Below are 23788 nucleotides of genomic sequence, written 5' to 3'. Positions count from 1 at the left end.
AAATGTAAGCAAATAAATGTGTTATGTCAAATGCAACTTTAGGGATGTTAAAGATAACAGGAAGGGATTCTATAGGTACATTGCAAATAAAAGACAGAATATGGACAATGTGGACACTTTCTGAAAGCTATTGGGAGAACTGGCAACCCTGGATTTGGAGAAGGCTGAGATTCTGAATGACTTCTTTGCCTCAGTCTTCATTGGCAAAAGCTCTGACCACACCACCCAAGTCTTGGAAGGCAGATGCAGTCACTGTGAGAATGAAGACATTAGGCCCACTGTAGGAGAGGATCTGGTCTGAGACCATCTTAAGAACCTGAAAGTGCACAAGTCCATGGGACCTGATGAAATCCATCCGCGAGTGCTGAAGGAGCAGTCAGTCTCACCTCTGTGCCTGGTAAAATTTGGAGAAGATTCTCCTGGAAAGCATGCTTAGGCACATGAAAAACAGCAAGGTGCTTGGTGACATCCCGCATGGTTTCACTAAAGGGAAATCCTGCCTGACCAATTTGGTGGCCTTCTATGATGGGGCTACAGAACTGATGGATATGGGCTAAGCAGCTGACATCATCTACCTGGATTTGTGTGAAGCATTCAACACTGTGCCTCACAGCATCCTTGTCTCTAAATTGGAGAGACTTCAATTTGATGGATGGACCACTCAGTGGATAAAGAACTGGCTGGATGGCCTCACACAAAGAGTTGTGGTCAATGGCTCAATGTCCAGTTGGAGACCAGTTACGAGTGTGACCCTCATGGATCAGTGTTGGGACTGGTCTTGTTCAACATCTTTGTTGGTGACATGGACAGTGGGATTGAGGGCGCCCTCAGCAAGTTTGCCGATGACACCAAGCTGTGTGGTTCGGTTGATACTCTGGAGGGAAGGAATGCCATCCAGAGGGACCTTGTCACGCTTGTGAGGTGGGCAGATGCCAATTTTATGAAGTTTAACCATGCCAAGTGCAAGGTCCTACACCTGGGTTGAAGCAATCCCAGGCACAGCTACAGGTTGAGCAGAGAAGAGATTCACTTCTGTATTAAAGCAAAAAAAAACCTGGTTTTATTATTCTAGTTTTGTTTCTCTTTTTAAGTTTTACTAACTGATTTTCGTGATGGCAATGTAAAGCCAAATGGTTCAGAATCTGTTTTTTAGCCTCTCCAGGTTAATGACCTTATAGCATCCTGGCTGTACAGGAGCCTTTATAATCTGTGTGCATTACTGCAATATTTCTTTCTCATATAACTCTTTTTCAGGAGTGCCAAATGAACAAGACAGTGATAACATTTTTTTCTAAAATCATTCTTATAATATCTTTTCAGCTTCTGTTACTCAATATTAATACAATACATGTTTACTTGTTGTACAGGAAACCTATCTTGGCTAGACAATTTTAAAAGCTCCTTATTTTTGTTCTTCCTTCTGTCAAATTTCACCTGAACTTTAGTTATTGCAAATATAACATTCATATGTTTGGTATTTTTAAAAATTAAAGTTACATTTCCCACCTTCCCTGGTAAGGAACCATTATTTAGTATAATCTTTTTGATCAGTGTCAGGAAAAGCATTAAATACTAGGTTTGGAGCATTCTCTTCAGTACTTTTAGTTAAGAGAGCTCATTTTAACATATTGCAGATACTTCAAAGATTGAAATTTAAATTTTCTTTTCAGCATGGTTCTTACTGCTAAAGTATATTAGAAATCGCTAACTTCACAGAGAAATAATACAAGATCTAAAATGCAAAGTGAGAACACGTTTGCAGGGAAGGATGTGACAGGCTTGTCTTTTTTCAAATGTTTATTTCAACAGTTCTACATCATATTACATTGTATTCACTACAGGGAATTAAACAATTGAATATTGTGAAAAGGACAAAATAATGTATGCCAAAATAAAATAACAGCACAAGAAAAGTGGGGAGAAAAAAAACAATTTAATAAACAAGAAATGCTACCATGCTTAGGAAGCAATAGCATGGGAAAACATAGTGAAACAATGGGATATATCAGATTAAAAAAAAAGTCAACACAGACATATCTCAAAGAATTTGTGGAATTCATCTCAAACTAGTTACAAAGATGTAGATACTAGATACGCTTAAAACCACATGAACTTGTGGCTGCAGCTTCAGGAACACTGAAAAAAATATTCCTATAAAATTAACTATTAAATATTCTATTCTGCAATTATATATAGCTAAGTTTTCAAAAACGTCCAACAACCATAGATTATTTTTTTTCCATAGAAATTGTAGTTGTTCACAACTTGGAAAATGTCATGTGTGCAAGCATCCTAACAGATGATGGAAAACGATCGACATCATTATTACAATGGAAGTAAGAGATGTTAGGGAAAGAAGATAAAATACCATCATTGAGAATTCTACTAAGAAAATGAATACAAAATATATTAAAAAGTCTTTGACATACTTTCTGATAAAATTTTAAATTTTAAATTCTTCATTGTGATCATTTACCATATTTTTGAAACAATAGAAAAATAAAAAAATACAGACTGCTTTTATTCAAGACTCTACTTGATAAATTACTCAGTATTCAAGCAATAGATCAAAGAAACACAAATGTAACCTGCATTTTCTTGTGCATGGCAAAAGCTTTTGCCTAATTTTTGGTGCAGTTTGTCTCAGAAAGTTATGAAAATACATTGATTCATCATTCATCATATATGAATTATAATGGTATTTCTCAAGATCATCAAAGCATATCAGAAGCATTTTCTACCTCCATCCAAATGAACCAATAATTGTCTAAAAACTTTTTAACAGGTATCTGTCCTGTACTTGGATCTAATCTTAGTAAGAGGTAAATTCAGATAAGAAATCACACTTTAAAAAGCCAGACTGAAGAACTGCAGCTCATTCTGGAAACTTAAATCTTTATTTTTTTGAGCAACACTTTTCCACTGAAATTATTACTCTAAAGATTAAAAATAATTATAAAAATGATATTATTTTGATCCTGAAATACCCTTATTTTCTTCCAGTGGTAAAGGTTTTTGCCACTGTTTTTTACTGAAGCATATGCATAAACTTGACAAAACCTCAGTTTATTGTTTCTTTATCGACCTACATTATCTTTTAAAATTTATCTAACAGCACAAAAATACCTTTAAAACACCCATGTTTTGGTCCCTGTTCCTTTCATTATTTTTTGAAGCAAGACTAAATTCATAACAAACATATGATATTTATTCATTTTATTCTCAGAGCCAATATTCACGCTTATAAGCGATTCCTATCAAACAAGAATTTGAACAGTCCCTGATTCTTTGTTGTGCTCATATTAAGACATCAGCTGCAAGATTTTTATCATAACCTAGATCTTTATTTTATTTGAGTGTGGAAAAGAAGTTACTTCCATTTTCAGGTAGCTTTAGAGATATTGAATGAGCAGAAATACTTCAAAACATAACCTAAGTGCTACTACCATTGTGATTCTGCTAAGTAGGAACACAGACCTTCTATACAGTTCCATGTTATAGACATGTCTATAAAAGTAACCAAAACATAAAAGTGTAACAGATCAGTGTAATACTGGAGGAAATATTTGAGGATACAACATTGCTGTAATTTTGTTTTTTCCTTGATTTGTTTTTATGGTCAGCTCTTTCTTGTCTTATGAAGTTAGTCATCACCAAAACAAATAAGCTTCCTGATACACTGTCACTTAAAAACTCAGGAATTTCTTAAAATAGTGAAATTCTTGTTATTGAAGCAACTAGGAAAAATGTTGTGGAAACAGCATCAATTTAGACATAGTATGAATATTGGATTTTCATTTTCTCAAAAAGATCAGTAATGATAATAAAACACCTGGAAACTGTTGTGAAACCAGGAGGTGATAAGAATTTAAATTCAGAAGGTTCTTGAGCTATATCTAAATTAATAGAAGTAATTCTGGGAAGAAAATAGTTTCTAATGTATACAGATATTAGCATAACAGTATAGTAAAACTGAAAAAATGCATTCATCTAACACATTTCTAACAAAGAATTTAATAGCTTCTCTACTATGGATATAATTTTAAATGGAAACAATCTTTTCCTTCAGAACAAGTTCAAATACTACAAAAAAAAAAAAATTCATGTCAAGAAAAAAAAAAGAAAAAAATAACTTTAGGGGAAAAAACACAGATGCAGTACTCCTTTACAACAGTCACAGTTGCAGATTATGCAAGGCTGAGACCAGAGCAAAATGGTAATAATTTCAAAGTGAATTTGGTAGCTTAAATGAATTCATTAAGAATCTGACATATTGTCATTGACTAAAAAACCTGACTGAGAAAAGATGGGGAAAATTCTGGGAATGAAGATGCAACTCATTGTTCTTAATAAAAAATAATATAAAAAAAATCCTAGGGTCTTTTTTGTTAAGTGTGAGGATGTTCCACCCCTATCGTTACGGACTGATACATAAATATATCCATGAATTTAAATAAGTGACATGGAAATTTGTTCTCTAGTGAGACAGTGTATGTTGAAATTTGATTAGAATATGAAAAGATTGCTAAAGGTAGGTACCCCACACACAAAACCCCAGCCATATACTTTGTGAGTTGCTGCAGGAAGATAGACACTCTTTGACATGATGCTTCTTATCTGGGGACTCTTTGTCTGAGAAAAACCTCACTGTACATGTACACATTTATAGAACAGAGAAGATTCTGGCTCTCATCTGTCCCAGAGTGCCCAAATAAATCAATAAGGCTGTCTGTGCCTGAGCACCTAGGCACAGGTTATGTGGGTATAAAAGAACAGAATAATCCCAAACTCAGTGGTTTTCTTTGAACTGACACCTAATTTAGTACCTGCTTTCACACTTGCTAGGAAAACAAATTGACATTTTGGTATGAATTTGGACAAAAGTAACAAAAAGGAAGATGGGATATTAATGTATTAGGTTACCTAAAATCTGTATTTTGATAAGAGAAGTAATAAAGTCTATGACATTCCTACATATATAGCATATAGTACACAGAGTACATACTATATGTACACACAGAAACAAGTAAACGTTTGTTGATGATCTGTGCTTAGAACATACTACAGTTTGTGTGGTTTTTTTTTTCCTCTTAAAAACAGTATTAAATATCAAGATCTTTCTAGAAAAGACAATTTCATAATCTTAAAATTGAGTAATGTCATCTTCTAACTTGATGATGTTAAGGTCTTTCCCAACCCTAAACGTTCTGTGATTCTATTGTCAGAAAATGGATTCTAGGGTCTTGTATGCTGCTGATTCTGTTCATAATTTTGCTGCTGCTTACCAGAATCAGCTATTACTTCTACAACATGCCTAAAAAAAGGAAGCCTTTATAGAAAGCTTTTTATTTATGTCAGAATGTCACCATTCTGCATGTGATGTTAACTGATCATAATTTGTCATTACTTGCAAGGAAGTCAACATCATAAATAGTCCTTTTCTCTACTTAATGCCACTGTTTAATATTATTCTAAGTATATTCTGAGTCAAGGCAAAGTATCACTTTCTGAAAAAAAAAGAAATCCAAAACTGTGAGAAACTGTCAGTTAACAGCTAACACACAGAATGAATCTAAATCACGTAACCAGTTGATTTGCAAAGATCAGCTTCTCCAAGCTCCAAAACTGTATATTCTACCATTTAAATAGTCACCAGAGTTAACCTCAATCGTTCTGTGGTTCTGTGAATTTGCTTCTTTGTATATGCACTCTTTCAAATCTCAATGCATGCTCAAATAATTTCATTACATAGACTCAGAGGATCATAGATTTATTTAGGTAGGAATGATAGCTGAAGGCCATTTGACTTAACCTCCCCAGTCAGAGCAGGGCCATGCTACAGCTAAACTAAAGTGATTGTGCCATCTGACCTCAAAAAGGTCTGGAAGAAGATACAGGTAACCAGGATGCCCGTTTACTTCATGTACCCCCTCATGCCATTCATTAGAAGATGCTGTTTTCAAATATTATGTGACTGATTCAGTTTTGTACAAAATATAAGAACAAGAATGAAGTTTCAAAATTATCAACTTCCTAGATATAAATATCCTCAAAAATCAGAGCTGATTCTTGCCTAGTGTGATTTTAGCTCACCGCAAATAACTAAGACAGTCTGTGGCCTGATTAAAAAAAATCCAAAATTTGCTTTAATTTACCTTCATTCTTAAGTTATTGAATTATTAGAAATTACTTAATTTAGCAGATAGAAGAATCAAAATATATCCAAATACAAGACCTCATAGCAGCCTTACAATACATGAAGGGTGCCTACAAGGATGCTGGAGAGGGACTTGGTTCATCAGGGACTGCAGTGATAGGACAAGGAGTTATGGGTTGAAACTTAAACAGGGGAAGTTCAGGTTAGATATAAGGAAGAAGTTCTCTACTGTATGGATGGTGAGGCACTGGAATGGGTTGCCCAAAGAAGTAGTAAATGCTCCATCCCTGGCAGTGTTCAAGGCCAGGTTGGATAGGGCCTTGAACAACTTCATCTAGCAAAAGGTGTACCTGCCTGTGGCAGGGTGGTTGGAACTGGATGATCTTAAGGGTCTTTCCAACCCAAATCATTCTGTGATTCCATGTTTCTATGAATAGTAAAAAAATAAGTTTCTGAAATGTTTTGCTTCTTTCAGAAACTGGCTATTATGAAATACCGAGATATATCAAAAGCAGTGGGTATCAAGATTCTCGGTACTTTTTATCCATTTATTATATGAAATACTTGAAAGTAAAGTTAGAATTTTCATTTTAACATCCCAAATAAAGAATAATCTTTTACAATACAGCTTTAAAAACACAACCTTCCAACAGATTGATAGTTTTTAGTATTTTTTCATATATTACTGTTTGATTGGCCATTATGAAGATTTGTGTTGTATCAAGTCTACAAGATTGCTGCATCTCAAAGCTCAGCACGAATTTCAAGTTTAGATTGTTTCATGCACCTGTAGCTTAGTAATTTTACCTAAGATCATTTGAAATAACATGAATGTTTTTGTCATGCTTTATTTGGAGCATTGTTTTTCTCCTGTTTACACAGACAGCCTAAAAAAAAATAAAAAATGCTGTAAGACAAATGGAATAACTTTATATTTTTCCTGTGCCATTCACTTTGTTCTTCTTTGTAGTCCCCAGGGCTTCATGCCCTAGTGAGTGCCTGAGGCTGATGACAAGGGGTTACTTTGAGCAGGGAAAACAATTAAGCTCCTCATCAAGTAATGAATTTTCTGCCTATCACCTTTTCATACTGGGAATGACACCTGCCTGATGCAGTTCCAGCTGACATGGATAACGTGTTATACATTTCTGGACTTAATGATCAGGTATGAAGCTATAAGATGAGCTCACCAACTCCTCTATGTAAAAATACTTTTCCATCTAAACTTGCTCATTAATACAGCTATGTCAATGATTTGGGAAGAGAAGCTGGCTAAAGTACTATGCTAAATATTACTGTAAAGCCAGATCGTAGGCTAGTGTGTTGCATTCTGGTCACTTTTGAGGAAAATGGCGTTCAGGTATTCATTTAAGGTATTCCTTAGACCCACTCTCAGTGAGACTAAGTATTCATCAGCTCTGAGATTTCTTTTGCTTAAACAATCCTAACTGTGTTATACACAGAAATAACCACAATGTGAAATACATTTCTGTTATATTTTCTGGCAAAAATTCTTTTCATGTTTGTCTAAATAAGCAGGCTGAATTTCATCATGGACAAAGCTTTGTTTATTTTACATTTCTGGCCTGCTAAATTATATTATGTCAAATTATGGCAGATTACAGGGCACCACATCATGTTACACAGTTCTCATTGTAAGTCAATTCAACGTGACACAATATGACAAAGTAATGCAATATATCAGTTCTATAGCCACAATCTTTAAGTAATGAGGTAATATTTCAGCACTCTAACCAGAGTACCTATTTAGTATTAAATATTCATCATCTACTCCAACAGCAGCATTTGGAACAACTGGGTCAAGTATCCACAGGAAAGGGATGTTTTTATTGTCTTCTCTAATTGATGAAGCAGTACCATGCTAGTATTCTTTCCACATTATACAAACTCATTTTGTTAAAACACTCACTATACATGTCAACAGTTTACATATCTTCAGCTGATAAATATATGTGTTACTAAAACACACAACTCACTTGGCTTTTAAGCAGCACTGGTCTTCATTAAATTCCTGAGTGAACCTACTGCTTCAGTAATCAAAATCCTATTGAATAAAATATTTCATTTGTGCAAGATTGGGATGTGAACTGAGTGTTTAATGGCAAGAAAGTGAATTTTGCTCAATAAAAATAAGCCAGTTAATTATCGTAGTAATCTGTACAGTAAATCCATCAGGAGTGACCAGAATACTACTCCCTTTCTCCACAGAGCAAACACAGCACTAAGCAAGCTGCAGGTCACATTTATACTGCCTCACCACTCATGTTCTAAGGATTCATCTAGAGAGTAAGGCTGCAAAAACACTTCTGTAGCATCAAGGTAGTGCAATACAAAACATATGTCTACAGTGAGACTGTAACGTAGAACACAGATACTTGAGCTAGTTTTGGTAACCAGTGGGAATTTGATCTGTGATGTGGAACTCAATAAAAATTTGGACAGTAATCTACTAATCTTCTGGAGAGTGTCCACACTCACCTCTGTTACTAAAATAATGTTGTTACACTATGCTACATTAAGTGTGATGTCTTGCTGTTGTTTCTGCCAACTAACCCTTGCATTTAAGAGGAGAAACCCTTATAAAGGTAACAGTACTTTCAGTTAGTGCCCCTTCAAACATCCAATGTAGTGAGAGTGATGAATAGAGAGGCTAATTAAGCAGCCTAAGTTTCCAATGCAGTTATTCCATGAGCTTCTCCAATTAAAAAGCTTAAATGGGAAAGAAAAATATTTTAGAAAGGCAGCTTTTCTTTGGTATTTTCCAATTTAGTTAACAATGTAGCCAGCTGTATACCCCTTTCTGCCATATCAATAAGAGGAGCAGCATGAGGAAAGAATTTAGAAAGCAATGTGGCTCCTTACCCCAGCATTTTTGATATTATGTCTGTTGTTGATTTATGGCCCAAGGAAGAAATGTGGGGAATAAGGATGAGAAGGAAGGGAAAACAGGCAGAGAACCATTTTACAATTTTATTAATCTTTTTATCTATATTTAAGGTCTTTCTATATTTAAGAAGTTCTTTCATCCTGTCTTTTGACAAAGAGGGCTTTTATATAAAGAGCAAACACTGTTATCCAGAAAATTATATCTGGGTCTTGTTCCTGGTTCCCAGAATGTATAGTGAAGCAGATCACCACTTTTGAGAAAAATCATTATTCAGGCAGATAAACAGAATTTGTATTTACAAAATTGTCTGTTTCTACTTTTCGATAAATCGCACCAGAGACATCTGAGAGATAAAATAAGTTCTCTTTTAACACTCCGTTATAAAAACCAGTCTCTCAGTCTAAGAATATGAATCAGAATACTGCTAAACTGTACCTTAATTGCTAAGAGAATACCTGAAGTTTCAGATAAGCTCCTTAAAATTTGTATGCAAATATTATAGAAAATAGAGGGGTTTGTAATTGTGTATGTAAGAATGTTATGGATCTTCAGACTAATTTTCACATTAATTTAAAATGCTTCGTTACAGTGTCAAAGTCTATTTCTTTTTTTTCTTACAATATACTACTTTTTCTTTTATTGATACCTATCTACCTGTCTCTCTATCTACTCACATACATACATACAAAACCCATTGACATCTAGCAGGAGAATCAAGTCTTTCTTTTAAAATAATAATGAAGTATTAAATGAAGAAAAAATGCATAAGACATAAATAATTTATAAAATATATTTTTTGTTGTTGTTGTAGGTACTGAAAATAATACATGTCAAAATACTTCACACGTATTACCAATTCTGTATTGTAAATTTGCAATATGTTGTTTGAAAAGAGAGAAAGATTGTTTTAGATGAGTAATTCAAGCACTAAGTATGAAGTTTTAGGTGGATAAACTACTTCAGTTTGGTGTGATGAACAAGTAAAATTCAGAAATTATGCTTATCTATTTTTTTAGTCAAATTTTCACTTGATTATGAAGTAGTGGTTTATATTGCAGCTAACTACATATTTTGGGGTTTTTTTTAGAAGTACCAACTAAAGACTATAATAATTTTTAAAGCTTTCCAAAGTATGAGCCGTTATGTGTGTCTTACTTTGGTAAGGCATATTTAATTTGAAGCTGAGAATTTTGACATGCAGTGCTGGATTGAACAAATCTGTATTTACTTGCACATCTTTTATCTGAGGTTGGTAATGGGTACTGCATATCAGCTGTGCATTCTTGAGATTCAGTTACACCATTTGACAATACTAAAAATTTAAATCCTCACTGCAGAACAGGTAAGGGACCTACAGGAAATCTCTAGTGGAATCCCTGACTATGCAACAAAGCTAACCTAAAGATGTAGTGCTAGTGCATGTCTTGTGAAAATCTCTTACTGTAGGTTGGAAGGATACTCAGAGGAAAAGATTCATTCCCTCAGTTAAAGTAACCCTAAGGCTGGGAAGTTTCAAGCTATTAAAATCAATATTTTTTCTTTATGTGTTCACACAAATAAAGGATTTGAAAAGTTATCCTGCAGATTTTGTTCAGAAGAAAAGTCAGATACCTTCATGGAATTATGAATTGAAAAGGTTTTGAGAACTTTGTTTTGTCTTGCCTGGTCACTGAGTTTGCTTACTGTTTTAGCAATACAGAATATTTTTTCACACTTATTTCTAGGAAAGTATTAATGGATTTAATCTTCATGTATTTAGAAGACTACCTTATTGCACACAGAGGTCAGTTATTTCCCTCAAATTACCTGGAAGTCTGCCACTCTTATATTAGAAGATATACTATTTGCAGTACTTCTGTTTTGAACAGATGCATCCCTGCCTTGACAGTAGGGCTGGACTAGATAATTTCCAGAGGTCCCTTCCAAAACTAATGATTCTGTGATCGCATCCAGTAAGTGATCTTTATCATCTCAAAATGTAGTTGCTTGCTCTTTATGGTTCAATCTATACCTCCTGGCAGTATTCTCTACCAAATTTATTATGTAAAAATGCACCATAGTGAATGTTGCCATGTGATCAACACATCTGCTCACGTTAATCTAGGTTACTTACTCTCCATCTCTTCAATTATACTCCCTCTTTCACTTCATACATATGGACATGTTTTTGGTATAGAATTTGAACTCTTTCTGTAAATGTGGTTGTCTATGAATATTTACCCAAAATAGTCACTTTTATGTGGCCAGGTAATTTCAAGTCCAAGTAAGAATTCAGCTTGCATTCTTGCTATTTTGTTTCTACTAATAGTAAACTGAAGAAAGCAACAAACAGAATGATACAGATTTGTATATGATTAAGTATAACTTGGTATCTTCACAGAATATTTGCAATACATAGTTTGTAATTGCATTTGTAAGTAGTAAAGTAAAATTTGAAAGATGGTGAAGACAGAGTAATACTATTAAAGTATACAAAGAAATCATAAGAACAAAATAAAATCATATGCTATTTAAACATTGCTGGTAATGGACAATACAGAGATGTATAGAGAAGATTAAACATCTATTTTATACTAAAGCATCCTTCAGCTTATCTATGTATAAGGAGAGTATGTTGTGTTTCACATTTGTCCTCAGGAGGCTGGATCTGCTTATGTAAGTAACATGAAATAGCAAACAATACCATATACTAAATATACAAACTATGCTATGTTTGGCCACTACAGGAAAAACAGAATTATCTTATCAGTTGAAGCACCACTCAGTGCAGCTAGGTTTTAAATAGACTAGCTGCCTACAGCTAGCACTACTTTTAAGTGTGCAAGGAGTTACTATTTCCTGCTTTTTTCATCATACCTAATACTAAAATTCCTAATTTTTATTTTTAAAAAACTTTTCTAACAGGATTTAGACAATACTGTATTAATAGCAATACATATTATTGATATAACAACAATAACAGAGTCTCATATATATACACACATATCTACATAGCCTTTGATTTCTGCGGTCTTGAAATACAATTCACTTGGCTTGGGAGCCAATAGATGTTTTAAAGATGCTTGTTGCGAATATTCTGGCTTGTACACTTAATTTCACTTTCAATACAGGCAACCTTTTATAAATAAACTTTATTCCACTAATAAATCACTATATTTCTCCCCACCCTCCCCACACAAGGTATCACAGTAATCTTATTCAGAAAAAAGGTAAATAAGCAGTTTCAGGCACCACCCATCTGCAGTGAGTGGCTCCTTATTTAATGCCGATTTTCAACTACATATATTTACAATATATGTGTGTATCAGCTTTCTTTCTCACCCAGAAGCCTGGAAAACTAAAATATCAAGTCTCCTTATGTCTTATGCTCAAGACTTGTAATCACTCATATTATTTTATCTAAACAAATAAAATAACACATTTTCTCACTAGTGGAGAAATACGAGAATACATTAAATTTAACATAGCAGACCAACTGATAGGTCAAGACGGACTGACAGCTGTATACAGCACAACTTCAATCTTTCTTCTTTCCTTCAGTACATTCCATCTTGAGGGTTTTTTTATGTGTGATAGACTCCAAATTGTTGACAGACTTGAGATGCTTTGTTTCCTATATTGGCTTCTGCTGAAATAATATGATCACTTACATCACTAAGTGGTCATCAGTTACTTAGGTCTCACCATGACCTTGCGGATAATTTGGAATCTTGAGAGATAGATTGATTGAATATAAACCCCCTTGATAGTACAGCTATGGTAGAGGCATTCTATATGAGTCTCTTACTTCTTCACTGGTTTTGAGTTTTGAATCATTCCCTTACACAATAATTCGGATTGCAGTCTTTCTTCACGAGATCTCAAATGAAACGTATTTTGCGCAGTTTTGTTCACTATCCAAAAACTAAAATCGCATTATATTATCCTTCTTTTTTAACCAAAGATGTTAAATTAAATAGCTTTCACAATCATTTAACTCTTCTTTCTCACCAGTAGTTGCAGTCATCAGATCATGTCTGCATTTCTTCATCATAGAACAGAATGGAGTAGAATATTTCAGTTTGATAGAAAAGGAACAGGGGGTATTTGGGACATGATCATGAGCCAGTAATGTGCCTCCGCCTCAAAGGCGGCTCCCAGACTGCATTAGGCAAAACATTGTCAGCAGGTTGAGGGATGTGATCCCTCCCCTCTACTCACCACTAGTGAGGCCTCATATGGTGTCTGTCTCCAGTTCTGGCCTCCCCAGTACAAGAGAGACACTGACAAACTGGAGATATCCAATGAAGAGGTACAAAGATGATGAAGGGACTGGACAATCTCTCCTAGGAGAAAAGCCTGAGAGAGCTTGAAATTTTTAGTTTGGAGAAGAGAAGCCCTGGGGGAAATCTTATCAATGTGCATAACTACCCAAACGGAGGGTACAAAGAAGACAAAGCCAGGCTCTTTTCAGTGGTGTCTAGTGACTGGACAAGAGGCAATGGACACAAACACAGGAGGTTCCTTCATCAGAAAACACCTTTTTACTCGAGGGTGGGAGAGCACTGGTGCAGGCTGCACAGAGTGGCTGTGGGGTCTCTATCCTTGGAGATATGCAGAAGACAACAGGAGCTAGTGCTGGTAAACTGGTTCTTAGGTAGACCTGTCTGAGCAGGGGAGTTGGACTAGCAGACCTCCAGAGTTTCTTTCCCCCATCAAACATTCTGTGATCCTGTGATTCTAATTTACTGTATTAGGTAGGAGTTTCACTCAAGACTCATGATTTGTCTGAATATATAGGAAAAAAGATGGTCCTGATCAAGCTGAAGATTAAGATGCAGCAACACACACAGTAAAAAATCCAGGAAATACTTAAAGCTTTGCCCATTTCAGGATTTACCCAGACACTTATTACAGTGTGCACAGTCCCTTTAACCTTCAGCATCACAGTGGCAGCTAAAAACAAAGAAACAAAGAAAGAGAAAAGCAAACCCTAAGACTCTGAAAGGGGGTGATGACACAGGGCTGATAGACTCAAAACTGAAAAAAAAACAAGCAAAGAAAGCAAGAGATTTTGAAAAACAACTTGCATCCAAAAAAAATATATATACACATAAGAATAAAATAAAATCTTAAACTCTCATTACTGAGTACATAAGCATATAGTCCCATTTTTATAAAACTGACCAGGCTTGCAACTTTTTAAACTAGACCTAATAAAATATACAGATGGTTCTTAGAAATCATTATTGAATTACTTCTTTGACTAGTGTTGTAATGGGTGTTTTGATGGCAAGGGAAGCTTCAACTCTCTAAGTGATTTCAATCTCCCTGTTTGACTGCCACGCTGCTCTTCCCCAAGGAGGCACACACTGAAGCAACAAGACCTTCTCTGAAAGTGAGCAGAGATCTCATTTTTCTTCCACTGACACTTTTTGACAGGAGGTAAGGCAGACGTACAAAGAATGCAAGGCCATTTTAAGGTGAGGTTAAATGTTATAGCTGTTGTAATCTAAGAGTTTACTGCAGCAAAAAGGAGGAAAACACTCCTTCCACCCCATTCCGCTAATAGCCTTAGTCTCCCTGGTCTTTTGCTGATGTTATTCAGGTCTCAGATTCATTAGGTCCTTAGATAACATGATTCAAATAACTAAATTATTTGAAAACTAAGCATTTTTTCTGCTGAATTAGCTTTCCATCAGGCTTGTGCTTAGAGTGGCTCATGAGAGTTTGGCAAGCTCCAGAATCAAAGTTGCTAAAAGAACTTCTCCAGAACAGGGAAGGACATATCATGATATCCCTTTAGTGTTACCAAGATGCTAAAGTGGCTCAGCTGTTGCATTGAACTCATACACACCCTCACTTCCTACGAGGGAGAATAGGAAAACATATTAAATGATGGTTAACACAGGTTACAGCAGGAAGGAGAATATCAACCTCTTAAATTTGAGTTTCTCTTACTTTTGTCCTACAGTACCAGAAAAGTTCAACTTGACAAATGAAAGTTGAGCAAAAAGGATAAGAGGAAGTACTGGAGAAAGGAGGTAAAGCTTAACTAGAAACAATTATCAACTCCTCTTTTATTCAGAGCATACTTTAATTTTATAGAGAACATTTCCATCATTACTTATATAGTAATGTTTAAGTGTATAATTACACATTTGAAAACACAAATTAGTAGTGATCCTTGGTTCATGTGAAAATATGTATGCTTGCCAAGGTTTCTTAATGTTAATTGCTACTCAAAAAATAGTCAAATTATAATTTGATTTTTTTTTTTTTTTACTACAAGTGTGTATAATGATAACACATCTTGGAAGTGCACCCCAAGTAATAACCACATAAAATACATTTATTTCATACCCTCAAAATAATGAAAATTTGGGGCATCAAATTAAAAAGCAGCAGTTGAGGAATTCTTTCAAATTCCTTGCAAGAAAATTTGTTCATCTGCTTTAAACTCTGAAAATGCAGTTTTCAAAATGTGAGAAGCTATGGGCAGTTGAAAAGTGTTGCTAGTCTTCAGCAGCAACTGGAAGAGGAAGGTAAAAACAGTTTTTTGTCCAAACAAATAATCTACCCTTCAAAGCCTTATTAATAGAAACATTTTAAGATAGGAATTTCACAGATTGGCATGGAGGGGAAAACAGAGACAGTTAAACATACTGAACCTGGTTCTACCCTGATTTATTCCATGGGTTTCAATGTAGTGACTTTCAGCAGTGCAAGAAAGAGGCAAACAGGATAATAAATGGCATTCAGAACAAGTTATAGAATCATAAAAATATAGAATAGTTAGGGTTGGAAAGAACCTTAAGATCATCTAGTTCCAACCCCCCTGCCATGGGCAGGTGGGCAGGGACACCTCACACTTAACCATGTCATCCAATGCTCTGCCCAACCCGGCCTTGAACTCCACCAGGAGTGGAGCATTCACAACTTCCTTGGGCAACTCATTCCAGTACCTCAACACCCTCACAGTAAAGTACTTCCTCCTTATATCCACTCTAAACTTCCACTTTTAACACGATACCCCTTGTCCTATCACTACAGTCCCTAATGAAGAGTCCATCCCCAGCATCCCTATAGGCACCCTTCAGATACTGGAAGGCTGCTATGAGGTCTCCACGCAGCCTTCTCTTCTCCAGGCTGAACAGCCCCAACTTTCTCAGCCTGTCTTCATATGGGAGGTGCTCCAGCCCCCTGATCATCCTCGTGGCCCTCCTTTGGACTTGTTCCAACAGCTCCATGTCCTTCTTATGTTGAGGACACCAGAACTGTGCACAATACTCCAAGTGAGGTCTCACGAGAGCAGAGTAGAGGAGCAGGATCACCTCCTTCGACCTGCTGGTCATGCTCCTTTTGATGCAACCCAGGATACGCTTGGCTTTTTGGGCTGCGAGCACAAACTGCTGGCTTATGTTCAGCTTTTCATCTACCGACCAGTTTTTCCACCTACCCCCAAGTCCTTCTCTGCAGGGCTGATCTGAATCTCTTCTCTGCCCAACCTGTAGCTGTGCCTGGGATTGCTTCAACCCAGGTGTAGGACCTTGCACTTGGCATGGTTAAACTTCATAAAGTTGGCAACAGCCCACCTCACAAGTGTGTCAAGGTTCCTGTGGATGGCATTCCTTCCCTCCAGTGTATCAACCGAACCACACAGCTTGGTGTCATCAGCAAACTTGCTGAGGGCGCCCTCAATCCCACTGTCCATGTCAGGGACATAGATGTTAAACAAGACCGGTCCCAGCACCGATCCCTGAGGGTCACCACTCGTAACTGGTCTCCAACTGGACATTGAGCCATTGACCACAACTCTTTGTGTGAGGCCATCCAGCCAGTTCTTTATCCACTGAGTGGTCCATCCATCAAATTGAAGTCTCTCCAATTTGGAGACAAGGATGCTGTGAGGGACAGTGTTGAATGCTTCACGCAAATCCAGGTAGATGATGTCAGCTGCTTAACCCATATCGATCAGTTCTGTAGCCCCATCATAGAAGGCCACCAACTTGGTCAGGCAGGTTTTCCTCTTAGTGAAACCATGTTGGCTGTCAGCTATCGCCTCATTGATTTTCATGTGCCTTAACATGCCTTCCAGGAGAATCTTCTCCAAATTTTGCCAGGCACAGAGGTGAGACTGACTGGTCTGTGGTTCCCTGGCTCATCCATTTTCCTCTTCTTGAAAACGGGGGTTATATTTCCCTTTATCCAGTCGTTGAAAACTTCACCCGACCGCCATGGTTTTTCAAATGTCATGAACAGTGTCTTAGGAACTTCATTTGCCAGCTCCTTCAGCACTCACGGATGGATTTCATCAGGTCCCATGGATTTGTGTGCTTTCAGGTTCTTAAGATGGTCTCAGACCAGATCCTCTCCTACAGTGGGCCTAATGTCTTCATTCGCACAGTGACTGCATCTGCCTTCCAAGACTTGGGTGGTGTGGTCAGAGCTTTTGCCAATGAAGACTGAGGCAAAGTCATTCAGAACCTCAGTCTTCTCCAAATCCAGGGTAGCCAGTTCTCCCAATAGCTTCCAGAAAGGGCCCACATTGTCCACATTCTGTCTTTTATTTGCAATGTACCTATAGAATCCCTTCCTGTTATCTTTAACATCCCTAGCCAAGTTTAATTCTAAGTCATATTGCTATAATTTCTTCAGGGATGTTATATACCTTTCTATGTGAGACAACAATTGTAATGACTGCATTGAGATATAAAAGCAATATTGAAGCCACCCCCAAACAAACAAAATTTTTAATTTCACCTGAAAAAAAATACTGCAGAAACCCTATATATTTATTGGCAAGAAGAAGAGCCCAACCCTGGATGTTTCAGAATAACTTCCACCCTCAGCAGCATAAAAAATAAAGTATAAGAAAAGATTAAGGGTATAACATTTTTTACTTTTTGAGAGTTATTTACTTTCTCCGGCATAGACAGGAAGACTAAAATCTACAAACAAACAAAAAAAGAAAGGTAAAATAATCCTTGAATCATATGCTTAAAAGTCTTCATGTTTCTTTACCTTAAAACTAGGTTGCTCCAGAAAGTTAATAGTGGTAGCTGTTAGAGCTTTTTGAATGGGCTTTCATATCATTTGGGGAATGAGGAGTGGGATGGGGACACCAACAAAGAACCCCCTACGAATCTTTGGAAGCTTTTCAAACAAAATGGTTTCCTTAAAACATATCAAACCAAGGTCAGTCTTAGAACAAAAGAATTCAGATCTACTTTTAGGAAAACATATTAAAAATATATATAATCTGAAAAACATTAGCTTGAAGCCAATATTAATTCATTTAACTGTGTACTTGCTGATATTTCTGTGAGGTTTGTACCTTTTAACAGGGACAGCAGGTACTTTGCAAACTTTATCAATTAAGAGGATATAAGTAACCAGAATTTTGTTACTACTTGATCTGAAATCTCTTAAGAGATGGGGACAGAGAAAGGCAGGAGAAGTAAATTCTGTTACTTATTTATCTTTTTTTCCATGAAAAAATCAACAAATATCTACTCAGTTGCTTAAATACCAGTGTCTATTAAAATTTCTGATATTTTACTGAACTGAAATAAGGGGCTGAAAGATATAACACAAAATTATGTGAGGCCTTAAACTTTTACCTGTAGCTATTCAGGGCATCTCATTGTTTAAGAAGATGAATTACAGTTTGACAACATGCTGATGAATTTCAACCAAAATAAGACTGCTTTGCAAACGTGAACTAACTTTGCATGTTCTTTCCACTTTTGTTTCTCGATGTGTTTTACAACAATCAGATATGATTCTCAGGATAAACCATCTTTTCACTCTGGCTCACTCAAAATTGTGAAATTATGTGTATGAAAATGCAGATTTGCTGTATTTCATTAGACTTACTTAGGTCTTAACAGAATTACCAGATAATTGAATGTGTTGTCTTGCTAATGGTCTGTGCAAAAGACAAATACACTTGAAACCAGAGAATACACTTCAGAAATAGTAATAGTGATTGAAAATAGTGACAAATCAGTCCTGAAACCTAGGAAGATGTATAAAGGGAAGAAACAAATAATGCCATAGCACATCCTCATGCTAGAGATACCCAGGTTTTGTCTGAAAGTATTCATTGCTGTTTTGCAAAACCTGTTGTTATCCAGGCCCCTAGGCCCTCCTTTTTCTAAGCACATTTTTTCCAGTAGTTACCTGTTAGAGTTCAAAGAACAGATAACGTCAAACAGTTGTGAATTACTTTTTTCCAAAAAGTCCCCAAAAGACGTTATTTATGTCCACTGTCTAGAAATAAGATACTTACACATATTCCCCAATATAAAACAAGTAAGAAGGAAGAAAAATATAACACAAGCAAAAAGGTGCCTTTTTTACACCATGTTCTTTGTAATATCTGTACCTTCTAGAGGCTCACCCTGGGAGAAGAATAAGCTACAACCTCAAACAGTTGTTAAATAGTCACAAGGGAAAACTAAGAGCACTGCAGAAGGTCAAAACTCATCTTTTGATTTTATGATTTGTCTATCATAAAGCAGAATGGAGAAGAACAGAACCTAAGAAGATATCAAGGAAGGAGTATATATATATCAAAAATATATATGTCGATGCTTATGGTTTTTTGGTTTTTTTTTTAGAAGACTGTTAGCATAAGAAAGAGAACAGCAAACTAAAAGTGGAACAGGAATGCCAGTGGAACCAGGAAAGGCAGAAGACTACACTTTAAAGATCATGGATTAAGCACCATTTAATAAACAATCTTTGTTTGAGTTTTCTTCATTTACAGAATAGTTTAATCTGTTTATGCTATACCAAATTTTGTAATACAGTTATTTACACAAATGCCCAAAAAAGATTTCAGAAGGCAGCAGAAAGTTCCAGATGAAAATGTCCTAATATGTAATGCGCACACTCTATCAAAGGAAGCGGGCACAGCTATTACTGCACAGCATGGTAGATTAAAAAGAAAAATAAAAAGGTGAAGATAGAACATAAAGTTATTAATCTTAATTTATTTACTATTATTTAATATTACCTCCCCATTTAAATCTTTTTTTTTTAATGTGTTTTGTTTGGTTGGGTTATTTTATCTTACTTTGTAGAAAGGATAATCAAAGATATTTTTATGTTACTATTGGTTACTCCCCAATGCCAAATATCATAAACAATTACACTTAATTAGCTAGTGTTTTTTAAGCATCCCAACATTTTAAAGCAAACATATAATTGGACCCAAAGAAGGAAAGATGGAATCTGGTCTAGAAAAGTTAGGTTTTCATACAAGCAACCTATAACAGGAAATGCCCATATTACCATCTCAGGCTGTTACACACTTAAGTGATTGCACAAAATGCTGAAATATCCATGGGTGTCCAGGAAGATTATAAGAGGGCTCTATATATTTAAACAAGAAGCTTGGTAGATTGGGAAAAACGCAGTTTGCATGCATACTTGCTTTAAAACCTAGCTTTCTGATGTTAGTAGCCTCTAGGGAGAGTTTAATGAAAGCCTCTTTGCCTCAGTCCTGCTGAGGTCCATAGGAAACGAAGTACTTTAACAGAGTTCATTGGAAATGGGACAGAATCAATCTCTCTTCTTTTTCCTTCAGCCTTTCTAAGGCTCTAGAGGAAAGGAACTTTCAGGTGCTGCATACAGGAGCAACTATACTGCTGCAATTTATTATTAATGCCTTGAAAATATTATATTCCATAAGTAGAGGAAGTTAAACACTAGACAATGCTCTTATCTCAGACTTACTGATTTTATCCCTTATGGGATACCAAAACCTTCTGCCCCCATCTTTATTACTTACTATTATCTTGCTGCTTTCATTCAGCATTACATTAAAAATATGATAAGTGTCTATCACTTGGGACTAAATATACAGTTCAGCATATCCACTGCACTTTCAAGTACACCATACACAGGCTCATGTATCACTGTTCTTGGTAACATGACAGCATGATAGCAGCCCAGCAAGTGCACTGGACAAGAAGCTACAGGCAAGATTTTTTCTATTTATTTTCTCTATAGGGCTCAACCCTTGCACAGCCCTATGTCTGTCTTTGGGGTTCATGTCTCAGAGCTTGTAATCAGGTAGGGTGTCAACTCAGGAATGAAGCAAGGCCAGGATGTCAGCTTAAATCTGTTAGTGCTTTTCCCACATCTGCAGCAACTCCCGCGCTTGGAATAGTTCAAAAATGTCTGGCTGCTTCTGCAATTTAGAGATCTCTCATTTTTAGGTCAGTCTGCCTCACAAGCTCCAGGCATGCAGCAAGCATTTCAGATTAGGAGCCAGATGCTGTAACTCCTATTTAAATACAAAAGTTTAAAAGGCAAGAAATTCTTCTTTACAGATTTTTTTTTATCCCCCTGTTGTGGTATATGATCTTTATGCTTTAATAAGAAGCTCCTGGAGTTTGGCATTACAGATGCAACAACAGGCTTCTGTTATATATCCAACATCAGAGATTTTCTGAATTAAATATCCTGGTTCCCCATGCAAAAGGGTGGAACATCATAGCAAACAAGAAAATATCTAACTCCACAATTAATTTGTAGTATTTTAATGGGAGTTCTGCCTATACCCAGGTTTGAAATATATGTGGAAAATAAATACTCACTTTAACAAATTTAAAATCAGAAGTATGATTTTGCATTATTCACTGTTTCAGAAAAACAACATTCTCTGGACAGTCAGCATCAACTTGTGGCAATGTTACATGAAGCACAATGGATTTTTGCTTTTTTTTTTTAAAGGTTGGGGTTTGTTTTTTTGCTTGGGGGGGTGCTGACAAAGCACTAGGCAGTAGGTACAATATATCTACAGTAAGTAGATCAGACTATTTTACGTGCAAACATGCTGCAATAAAGTGCCATCATTCAATCAATATAGATTAGTTAACATTTTTCTTAATGTATCTGTATTACTAGTTCATTAGATCATTAGCTGATAAATAGTGTGGGTAATGGATTGAGAGAATAACTACATACCTTCAGGAAGAACCTGCCCGATAACAATAATCCATTAGAAAAACTGGCAGTATCCTCTGATCTATTGCCCGCACAGCTATGACTTGATGGAGAGTTTCATTCCCTCTGCTCAGCACACCAGAAGAAAATCAGCACAATTTAAATATTTCTCAGGAGGTGACAGCTCTCTAGATCCCTGGTTGCATTCTGTTCCCAGGGGTTGACAATCTGGTGTTCCAGTGTGCATAGAGCAGTGAAGATGAATTGAAAAAGCTTGAGATAAATTAGGGATGGCTAAGTTAAAATTGTCTCTGCTCCCGAGCCTCTCATCTGCAGTCTGCAAGCCTATTTTGCTGTGAAAAAGCTAGATGGCAGGCTGCCTCAGTGAGTTCTTCTTAAGCGACAGGGAGCATTTTCAATGAAGAAAAATTCTCCCATTATCTAAGCTAATGTGACTGCAGCTAAATCTAGTCTTAAAAGTGCCTACTAGAATGAAATTAATTCTCATTGTTGCTTTTTTTAAGCCATGTTAAAAAAGAAAAAAAGAAAAGAAAAGAGAAAACATATAGCACTGCCCTAGATTTTTCTATCTGAAAGAAATACTCAAACTTTTAAAGCTGATATATGGCAGCACATTTCATGAAATAGCTGTGCCCCACAATCTAAACAGGGGAAATTTTAACTGCTTTCTGAACTTTATCTGCTCATACTCGTATTATTCTTCCAGTATCTGCTCTTTCTTTTTTCATGTAACGGTTATTGTTGGCAATTATCTTCATTTTGAATGTTCCAGGAGAGAAAGTGGCAGTATTTTCCACTTCTTTACAAAAAGAAAGACTGACAGCTAAAACTCTGAATCAACATGTTAAATGTAATTGATGTTTTGAGATGACACTAAAAGGTTTCATTAAAAAAAATAAAATTCAACTTTGTAACATGTTGTTGATCTTTAATTATGAACCACATCTCTGACTGCACTAGTTTACAAAGAAGATGGAACTGAAGTTTTCTATATATCAGTTTAGTACAAAAGCTGTTTGACAAAGTCACTAAATTCAAGCTGTTATTTAAAAACTTGTTATTTAGATAGCTCAAGGTCAGGAGGTTATCATTACACATGGTAAATGAAAATTAATATTTTATTCTCTCAAACTTTGGATATAATTTTAGAAAAAGAAAAAATAGAAATAATTTGAAAAAGCCAGTGTCAGTCATGCTCCCTACTAAGGAGGCATTTTTGAAAATCTTTTCTTTAGTTTCAACTGATCTAGCTTTCTGAAATCCTTGGTATCTACCACCATGTCTTTTTCAAAATTGAATTCTCAGTATCACAGAAAATCAGGCCTCCATCCTAAACTGTGAACAAACAGAGATGCAGATGGATGCATGCCAATACAGTCCTAGTTCTAGAGCATTCTGAGAATGGTAATTATACCACCAAGAAATAGATGTACACCATGCTTCAATCAAACAGGCATGAAGAGTATCTGAAAATCTTTGGGACATGATTGCCGAGGTCTGTTTTGTTCCCCACCTCCCTGAGGTAAAAGATGCTGTCCTGGGTTCAGCAGTAGCAGTCATGTTTTTTCCTTTGTGTTAACTGGTGCAGTGCTGTGTTTTGACTTCTAGTTTGAGAGCAGCGTTGGTGAAGCCGATGTTTTCGGTTGTTGCTAAGTGATGTTTACCCTGACCAAGGACTCTGTGAGGCTCATGCTCTGCCAGGGAGGAGGGGAAGCTGTGAGGAGGCAGAGACGGGGCGCCTGACCCGGGCTAGCCGGGGAGGT

At 36.2% G+C, this 23788-nt stretch overlaps 1 protein-coding gene across 5 annotated transcripts in view; it reads right to left on the bottom strand.

Moving 5' to 3' along the window:
• The window catches only part of MGAT4C (MGAT4 family member C), a 389392-nt gene extending 366970 nt beyond the window's left edge, over positions 1 to 22422 (bottom strand). For all 5 annotated transcript variants that reach the window (XM_057429368.1, XM_057429365.1, XM_057429370.1 and 2 more), the window contains exon 1: positions 22026 to 22422. The gene's annotated coding sequence lies outside the window, so the exon portion shown is untranslated. The remainder of the gene's footprint in view (positions 1 to 22025) is intronic.
• Between the last annotated feature and the right edge of the window lie 1366 nt (positions 22423 to 23788).

The sequence above is a fragment of the Pezoporus wallicus genome, unplaced genomic scaffold, assembly GCF_028554395.1.
Source record: "Pezoporus wallicus isolate ANWC-B61680 ecotype Strahan unplaced genomic scaffold, APGP_CSIRO_Pwel_v1 contig_5069, whole genome shotgun sequence".
NCBI classification, from domain to species: domain Eukaryota; kingdom Metazoa; phylum Chordata; class Aves; order Psittaciformes; family Psittacidae; genus Pezoporus; species Pezoporus wallicus.
The sequence above is the reverse complement of the archived record's forward strand: the minus strand, read 5'-3'. Positions and strand labels throughout refer to the sequence as shown.